Here is a 9,609-nt window from a genome sequence, read left to right as displayed (position 1 = left end):
GTTTTAAGTATTTTTCTTCAATGTTCCTTTGGTTTTTTACTGAATTGCTCAAACAGTCAAATTCACATAAGCTAGATTTGCCAATAGTTGATTATTGCAAATAAAGAACGAGATGTTGTCACAAAACCCCTAACTTGTTTAGGCTTGACGGTCTTGAGCTATTTTAAAACTTGTTGAGAAATATATATTTGGCATGCACTAGTGCAGATTACAAAATCTCGCTTAGCCTTAGGGCAAACCTTCTGCTGGATGGATTATTTTCTTAGTTCTAAGAGATCAGACTTATGTGTTTGGCTGTTTTGTCTAGTCAAATGGCACAATTGAAGGACAAAGATTTGTTAAAGTAGCTGTCACACATAAGATTTTGTAAATGAGAGGGCTTTGACTTTCGCTTGAACAAATAGATAGTCAATTGGGAGTGTACTGTGAAGGATTGTGTATTTTCTGCGCAACAGTCGTATCACTTGTTCTACATGTCTCCTCGCATTTGCAATACCCCTAGTTTTCTCAACATCAATAGGGTCAAGCTGATCTTAACCTCGTCTAAATGCTGGGATAGACAATTCTGCTTGATAAAACAACAAACTTTCTTGTATCATGAAGCCCCTGCCTGCCATCACCAAGTCTGCTGGATAAAGAAAGTAGCTTTAGAATCCCACAATTATCTGTCAGAAACTTGTCTGAAGTCCGTCCAACCCAAAACTTATTGTACCCTGTGGAGTAGTACCAATTAGCACTTTGACAGTATTTTGGCTCTTGTAATTAGAGTATGTCTGTGCTGTTACACTTTTGCCAAAAGAAAACTGGAAACACTTGGGCATAGTGCGCCACAAGTCTTCTCTCTCAGGCCATGAAATAATCGCATTTGGTTTCTTATCAAGAATGTTTATCAATTTCTTTACTATTCTTGAAATTGTTGGCACAGATACACCAAATCTGTAGGCAAGATCCTGATGGGGGTACATTCAACCTCAATTTCATCAAAACTAATATGAACTGCTGGAAGCTCTGCAATTTTGCTGATTTTCCATCATCAACAACAGGCTTTACAAAATCAAAAGTTGTCTGCAGAATATCATGTGATGGCAGTCCAGTGTAAAACCTGACCTTGGAATCATCATCAATGAAGCACTCTTGTGTAAAAGGTTCTGTTTTGATGGCTAGGCCTGGGAACAAATAATTGAGCTCATCAGTATTTGTTCCAGCATCACATCTAGTTTCTTCAGCTGGTTGAATACATTGGCCAGAATCAACAGCAACTCCCATGTTGTTGCTTCATTGGATGCGATTTCTCCCTTTCTTGGCATTGGTTCCTTTTGGATAATAAAAATGCTGGCCAGTAACAGGCCATTATCTTCCCTTATTCTCTTCACTTTCACACTTACAATTATCATTCGAGAATCCAGATTTGGCTTCCTTTCTCCCAGTCTCCCTTTTTAAAATTATCTTCCTGTTTCTCCCTTTAAATTTTCTCCCTGTAGATTTTCTCCCTGAAGAAGTTTCTCCTGATAATTTAATGCCATTAACTGTTTGTTCAGCACAACATTTCACAGCTTTGATGTTTATAGAATTTAACAAATGCTAGTGATCTCCTGTTTTTGACAAAATTCCCTTCATTCTCCCTTAGACAAAATCTGAAATTCCAAGGTTTTGGGAAATTTAGGTAAACAGGTCTGAAAGTGTAAAGAAGTGACTGTAGTAGGCAAAAACATATAATTCATTATTTCAGAATGAAAATTTGAAATTAGGTTGGCAATGTTTTTCTCCTGCATCAAAAGCATCTTTAGACTAGGGCTTAACCATGTAACTTTTATGAAACTTAACCCTCCATAGGCTGGAGTGTTATCATTACGAATGAGAACCTAACTGGCAGCCTATCTAGGGTATCTTTATGTTCTGCATTTCAACAAAAAAAGCCTAATAAGGAAAGCTTCTTTGTGCGCATAGAGAGGGAGATAATTTTTTGACCAATTACAATACATTGTTAGAATATTTGAAAAATCATATCTTGTAGTTACAGGACAATTCCTTCCATGAATCCTTGGTTAGATCCATGAAATTTTGTCTTCCTTATGGCCTAGCTTGGGTACAATTTTTTGCACAACTTGCACAAAATATTCCTGTTTTTGTGCTCTGTTGATTCAATGCCATGCATCCAAAATTGTTTTTTAAGATTAGTCATTATTCTATTTTTGTATTCAACCTTGCAACCGTAGCTGCTCGGCTTAGGTTTCCTTTTTTATGGAATCCTTTGCTTCCATTACAAATAGTCAATATGTTGTGCTAAATCTGAGTGTACCCTTTGTCAGAAGTTTTAGAACATTCTAGAGAAGCTTACCTTTGATATTTGCTGACTGATTATGACATTTAAATCTTTATGTAAACACGTATATAACAAAGATTATCCTATCCGTCATTTAAGCCAACCTTAATTTAATCGAACTTCCTAGTCAACCTTGTTTTCATATTTAGCCTCGTAATAGTTGTTCTAGCTCTTTCGGGAGGTTTCTAGCTGTAGTAAATTTAGATTCTTATGTAATAGGTTGCTAACGTCATCATGACAGAGCTTTCAGGTAAATTCTAATTATAGTTTTGTGGACTCATGCTTATAATATAGGTTCTAGAACTTTCCATTAGAATCGTATATATACCTGTAAACTTTCGGTAGGACTTGCTTACGAATTAGGAATCATCATTGAGAGTTTAACAAAATTGTGCCAGACCCTGCCAGGACATTGAACAAGAAAACAAGCTGGAAAAACACTAGTACAACAAAATGGCAGTCCAGAACAATTTTCAAAGATAATTTTTACTGAAACAAATACTTCTGGAAGAAATCTCGGAGAATTTACAGTCACAGGACATCGAGGAAGTGCAGTTATCGTTGGAAAGAGTGACTCAAGCAATAAAAGAACTAGAAACCGGCAAGGACAAAGCAATGAACTGCATTATGGAAACGGAAGATCTAACCATTGAAGCACTATGAGAATGGTCTCAAAAACAAAAGAAAGAAATCAACCCATTCAAAGAGATGAGAACTCAACTGAGAGAGAGAATAAACGTGATACAGAAAAGGGAAAATGAACACAAGCTCCAGGAAGATCTCGAAAAACAGCGACAGATGATGGAACAAGCAGCAAGGCTTACAAAACAGCAACAACAACAACAGGAAGAGGCAGGCGAGAAGCAAATACAAATGGAAGAAAATTGGATGCGCAGAAAACTACAAATGGAGCAAGAAAACGCCAAATCACACAATATGGAACTAGCCCAGAAACAGCCAACAGTGAAATTGCAGAAATACACAATAACACCATTTCAAGGGGATTTCAAGGATTGGCTTTGCTTCTGGAACCAGTTTACAGTAGAAGTGGACGGATCAGGAATAGCGGAGATTAGCAAATTCAACTATTTGATGGAGCTAGTGCAAGGAAAGCCCCGTGATGACATTCTTGGATTGCCGCACACGCCTGACGGATACGAGGAAGCGAAGAGGATACTGGAGACCAATTATGGAAAAGACATCAAAGTCAGAAAAGCGCTGATTCAAGAACTTGTAGGCCTGGGGCAAATCGTTAACGTCAACCAAACAAGAGATATACATGAGTTCTACAACAAACTGGCGAGGATTGTACGAACCTTGGCGACAATGAAGAAACTACAGACAGCACAAAGTCATGTCTACACCGTTAAAAGAGGCTTGGGCCGGTAAAAGAGGCCTTGGTTTCTAAAGACGATGACTGGGAGGAATGGGACTTAGAGCAACTCGTAGAGAACCTGATAAAATACGTGGACAGACATCCAGTAACAGCAGAATCCAGTTTGTTAGCGAGCAGGAGGTCAGCAGAGCCTAAGAGAGACTTTAAGGGCAGTGACAGGGTGATGTTGGCCAGCGCATCGCAGAAGAACTTCCGAACTATCTGTGTTTACTGTGGAAAAAACAATCACCGTAGCAAGGACTGCTTCAAGGTTTTAGATGTAGCACATAGAAAGGAATTGCTGAAGTCAAAGAACCTATGCTTCAACTGTACAAGTGCGGGTCACGTGGCATCAAAGTGCAGATCAAGAGGGTGTATTAAATGCGGAGGACCACATCATACATCAGTTTGTGACAGCAGCAGCCCATTCGGAGAAGAACAGGCCAGTAGTTCAGCATCATATCTTGCCAATGAGAAGGGAAAGAGAGCAATGGAGGAAACCACGACGATCCATGCAACACTGATGGCCAAAGTAAATGGCATAGATGCAAGGATAATGCTCGATAGTGGCGCTGGAAGCTCTTACATCTGCACAAATCTAATTCGACAACTTAACATACGCCCTTCAAAACCGAAAGAAGAGCAATCGAGCAGATGTATGGCACGGTAGTCAAACAGGTGGAACTGTATCAAGTGACAGTAGCATCCAACGCAGTAGAAGGTTTCACTATGGATCTGAAGTGCATCAATGGAGAAAAGGATGTGTTGACATTCCTGACAAATCCCGGCATCAGTGAACTCAAGAAGAAGTCAACTGGGAATTCTATTCGAGCACAGGGCTATCTACGCAGAATTCCCCACAATGTGTCTGTTAAAATTTTCATGATAAGTGCAAAAAACTATTATTATTTCTTTCTCTGTTACATATTTTTTGATTAATTTTATACTTTTCATTTTAGTCGATGAAGAAGAGAGTATTCAGTCTGATGCAGGAAACTCTATGCACTCTTTGTCCTCTGCTTCTCTCTCTTTCAGGATTTGCATACTTCTTCTCGAAACTTGGAAATTATTTTCAAGGTTGTAAACCCTCCTTTTGATCCATTGAAAAGCTTGTCTTTTCAGGGATCTATGAGCAAATATCTTTATTTCATGCTCATGAAATTTCTCCTTCTCTTCTCCAAACATGAAAGACATGTTTTTGACCTTGCAGCGAAATCTTTTTCCTCACAGCAAAAGAGGCTTTGAAACAATTCATTGCCAAAAATGCTAGAAACCTCTTTTTTGGTCGTAATAGAGACAAGCCAGTTTATTCTTTGAAGACTAATTCTTTATTCTGAATAAATATGATGATCTACCAATAATTGTACATCATTCTTTCTCAAAATTTTCTAAGGCTTTAATAGGATCTAAAGACCTTGTTTATGATGAAATTCTTCCAAGAATTTTAGAGGATCTCTACTTCACTAAGATCAATGGCAATACTTCTTGTGTTCCTGGTGGCATCAATGCTATGAGCAAAATTTCAATGATAATTTCTTTTATAAGGGTGTGTTTCGAGAAATTCGGACTTTTCTGAAAAATTGCAAGTCTTGCAAAACAAACACTCCTTTACCAATGACTCAAGGATCACCTCCAGTACCAATAAGATCATTCTTCCCTCATCAAAGAACACAGTATGATTTGATTGACATGGCAGCAAGAAGAAAAGATTATTTATGGCAGATAACAAATGGGGGTTCCGGTATATTCTTAGCATTAAGTGCTGTTTCATTAAATTTTGCTGGCTCTTTCCTCTTCAACACAAGACAGCTCTCAGTGTGAATAAGCTTGCAAAATTTCTTTTTGATGTTGAAGGACCCCCGAAGGTTGTTCAATCAGATAATGGAAAAGAATTTGTTAATCACCTTATTACTAAACTAAGCAAAGATTATGGCTTTGCTTCGGTCAGGGGTAAACCTTATACTCCTAGACATCAAGGCCAAGTTGAAAATTTAAACAAAACTGTCAAGTCATATCTTCGCAAACTTTTACAAAATTTTCAGCAAGATGAACAAGAACAAGTTTGGCCACTATTTCTTCCTGGTATTGGTGATAAGATTAACAAATCGATGATATCCCTTTTCGAATCTACAGAAATAGATATGTGGATTCCATCGGCTACACAATAGTGCCTGATGACATTTCCATTTCCTCTCAGATGAGTCCAGCAATGGACTTTAAAACTCTTGATTCTGGTAATGAAGAGGTATCCTCATCTGACGATTGTTATAATGAGGATTATGATTATGATGATGATGAGAAAGATATCAATAAAAATGGAAAATCTTTCTCTGATGATTCCCTCTCCACTGAGGATGTAATGCAATCTTGTTTAGGATCTTTCCTGTCAAAGTCTTGCTTTGACGGCCAATTATTAATGTTTCCGTTGCATACACTGAGGATAATGTTCATGTAGAAAAGGAGTTTAGTTCCATTTCTTTTCAACAGTCCTTATTTTCTATTGCAACAAATAACTGCATCCGGAAACTTCACACATTAAATTCGTTAAACGTTGTTGGAGAGGTAGTTGAGGTTTTGCCAGGAGGCATGTATAGATTAACCTTATCAAATGGAGCTGATTTCTATCAAAAAAATATTTTTGAAGGGGAAATGGTTTTGTTCAAGAAAGCAGCGCTCTTGTCAAATGATGCAGCCAAAAATTATGTGGTGAAATCTAAAAAAAGCTCTTCTTGACTCGATTTCTGACTTTTCTTTACAAGTGAGACGTGCTATGTATCGAAAAAAGTTCAAAAGGTCAAAGTCTCACATTCCAAATTGTCATTCTCTCTTCCAAAAATACTTCGAAATTCTCGACTATGGGGTTCTCGCAGAGCATTACAAAAACAGTGACCAATCGAAACATAAATATATGCATGAGCTGTACACATCTGGGTTGTTGGAACTTCAAAAAATTAGCTTTCCTTATTTTCTTTATGGTTCTGTTGCCTGGGAACGAAAAAGGAAAGTTTGGTTGAGTGATCAACTGATGGAATTTCTTGGTTGCGATTCAACCCATAGCTGTCTTTCTTGTTTTGAAGATCTGTCTTCGATTTGCAGTCATCCTTGTTGTCAGCAAAGGGCTCTTAACTTTGCTGAAAGATGTAATTTCCAACTTCATTCTTTGAAAAACGGAGATGCACCAAGAAATTCTCAAATAGGTAGCAAACGAAAGGCAAAGCGAGAAACATCTTCGACAAAAAAGGCCAAATTTGACAAAAAGGTTGAGCCTGTGAACATGAAGTCATCAGTTGATTCAAATGATCTGTCCTCTCTGTCTAACCAGTCTAGTTTTTCACTGCCTCAAAATATAAGAATGGCTGTTTCTAATTGTTCTCGTAAGGTTTGTGACATGCTAGCTTCAAAAAGTACAAGTGATGAATTGCAATTGCTGCTTGAAGCTTTTAAACAGAAACTTATTGCCATCAGCCAGCTGCAAGTGTCAGATTATGACACTGTTCGCCAAAACTTGGATTATTTCCAGAAAGTTGCTTTCACTAGTTCTTAGTGTTGGAGAGGGCAACTTGAAAAAATATCCTTATCTGTCAACGGATTTCTTTTAGAAATCCAAATGCAAGGCAACACAAATATGTGTGGCTTGTGCGCATTAAACAACAGTATTCTAGGCACTTTTGTTAGTCGAGAAACTTTAAATTATGTTGCTGACCTTACCTGGCTTCAACAGGCACTAAATTCTGGTCTTTCAATTCAACTTGAAAAACAAAGATCTACTCTGGGTGATTGTAATTTCGACTCAATGCAAATAGCAGCACAGAGATCAGGTTTTGCATGTAGACGGGTTGATAATCAGTTGGCATCATTTTTCAATAGTGCAGACCCAGTTGATATTGCCAATAATCCTGAAAATTTATACAAACAGATGATGGCAGCTATTTGTGTTACTTCTGGTGATCGTGTTTTGATGAGTGATACATTAGATCATTATGTATCTGTGCTTTTTCAAGAGAAGTACTTTGTTGTATTGGATAGCATGAAAGGGCCTTTGTTGTACAACACTGAAGACGCTGTAACTTATCTTTGGCAACTTGTTTATGACAACAAGTTCGGCATGTTCAAGTTCTTTCCGAATGTCATAACTATTTCAGATGATGAGGAGGAAGATATTGAGACATCTAAAAAGTCTTATACCATACCCGAAATAATGTCTAGAACATCCACAGTTGACAGCAGTGAAGAGATTTCGGAGGTTTTCAAACATGTTACAGCTCATGACTTGCGTTCGTTGACCGAACCAAACTTTGTCAATGATGGCGTTGTTGCTGCCATTTGCCAGGCAATAAATGATCATTATTGTGATGTTATTTCTATTGATCCTCTCTTGGGTTCTAAACTCTTATCATCAGAGCCACAAAAAAATTCATTTAGCAACAAGATGAAAATTGATTTTGCTGCTCATACTCATTCCACTAAATAAAGATATGCATTGGTGGGTTGCAGCAATAGACCTCTCCTCGGAAACTTTCTCTGTTTTGGACTCTCTAGGCATTGACCATGGCAAGGAGTTAAAAACAATTTTGAAAAGTCTAGCCCATCTAGGTTTTGAATCAGCCCTCTCATTTTCGGAAAAAAAGCTCCCCAATCCGAATCAAGGCAGCAATAGAACGCAATGTGGTTTATTTTGTGTATGTGCTCTTGTTTCTTTAGCAGCAGGCCAGCAACCAAATTATACTCTTTTTGATATGCACAGCATCAGACAGCGAATAGCATGGTGCATTTTACATGGCCAGGAAAACACTCTTACCAGTGTTTCATTATGGGAAGGTAGTTATTGTTTTGAGTCACTTTTTTATAATATAAAGATTCACAATTTTGATAAACATTTTTACGTATTACACATTTTACATACAACTTGGATGTGTACTCTTTGTGGTATAATTTTGAGGTAATCTTTTTCATATAAAGCCCTTATTTTTAAAATTCTTTGGCTCTTTAGACCTTATTTGTTTTAGAAGACTTAAAATAACTCAAATATTGAAAACAAATAAGTTTTCAGCCATAAAGCTAAAACCCTTATCTTAAATCATAGATGATTTGAAAGATGATGCCATGAAGACATATTTTCAAGCTTGCACCCGGACTTTGTTGAAATAGATGTAAGTATTTCACTCTACTTATCCTTATTAGTACTGTAGCCTTGTTAGATGTAAGTATACCTTGACTATTAGAACTATTCAAAATGCCATTCTAAATGATCCTTGTTATCTTAACTTCCCTAATGATTGATTTTTAGGAAGAGAATCTTCTACGAATCCATGGTGTTTCAATTATTCTTCTGCATCTGAATACTGATGTGAAGAGGTATATTTATTTAAAGAAGAAAGAGGGAAAGTCATTTAAGGAGGGCCATCATTTCTTGGCATGTAACCAAAAAGAACTCAGGGAATTTCAGGACTGGCGTGACAGGATTCTGACAATTTCAAGACAATTTCAGAACTGGCGTCTTGTCTGTTGAAAAATTGGAAAACATTGCAAGATTCGTAAAAATTATATGGAAACTGCCCCCTTTCGACGAATTTTGACATTCAAGAGGACTTTCTAGCAAAATGCCCGTCTTGTCTGTTGAATAATTGGAAAACATTGCAAGATTCGTAAAAATTATATGCAAACGACCCCCCTTTTGACGAATTTTGACATTCAGGAAGATTTTCTAGCAAAATGCCAGTCTTGTCTGTTGAAAAATTGGAAAACATTGCAAGATTCGTAAAAATTATATGCAAACATTTCAGTAGAATGGCTGTCTTCACTTTTTCGACGAATTTTGAGACTCAGAAATATTTTCAGTAGAATGACTCTCTTCACTTTCTCTATTGAAAAATTTGAAAACATTGCAAGCAAGCTTTGAAGAAATTATTTG

At 37.2% G+C, this 9,609-nt stretch overlaps 1 pseudogene; it reads right to left on the bottom strand.

Annotated features, from left to right (window-relative positions):
• Nucleotides 1-303: 303 nt before the first annotated feature.
• LOC148959630 (uncharacterized) lies at nt 304-1,266 on the bottom strand (annotated as a pseudogene).
• Between the last annotated feature and the right edge of the window lie 8,343 nt (nt 1,267-9,609).

Source organism: Rhopilema esculentum, chromosome 9 (assembly GCF_057945365.1).
Source record: "Rhopilema esculentum isolate cy_ngs chromosome 9, ASM5794536v1, whole genome shotgun sequence".
Taxonomy (NCBI): domain Eukaryota; kingdom Metazoa; phylum Cnidaria; class Scyphozoa; order Rhizostomeae; family Rhizostomatidae; genus Rhopilema; species Rhopilema esculentum.
The sequence above is the reverse complement of the archived record's forward strand: the minus strand, read 5'-3'. Positions and strand labels throughout refer to the sequence as shown.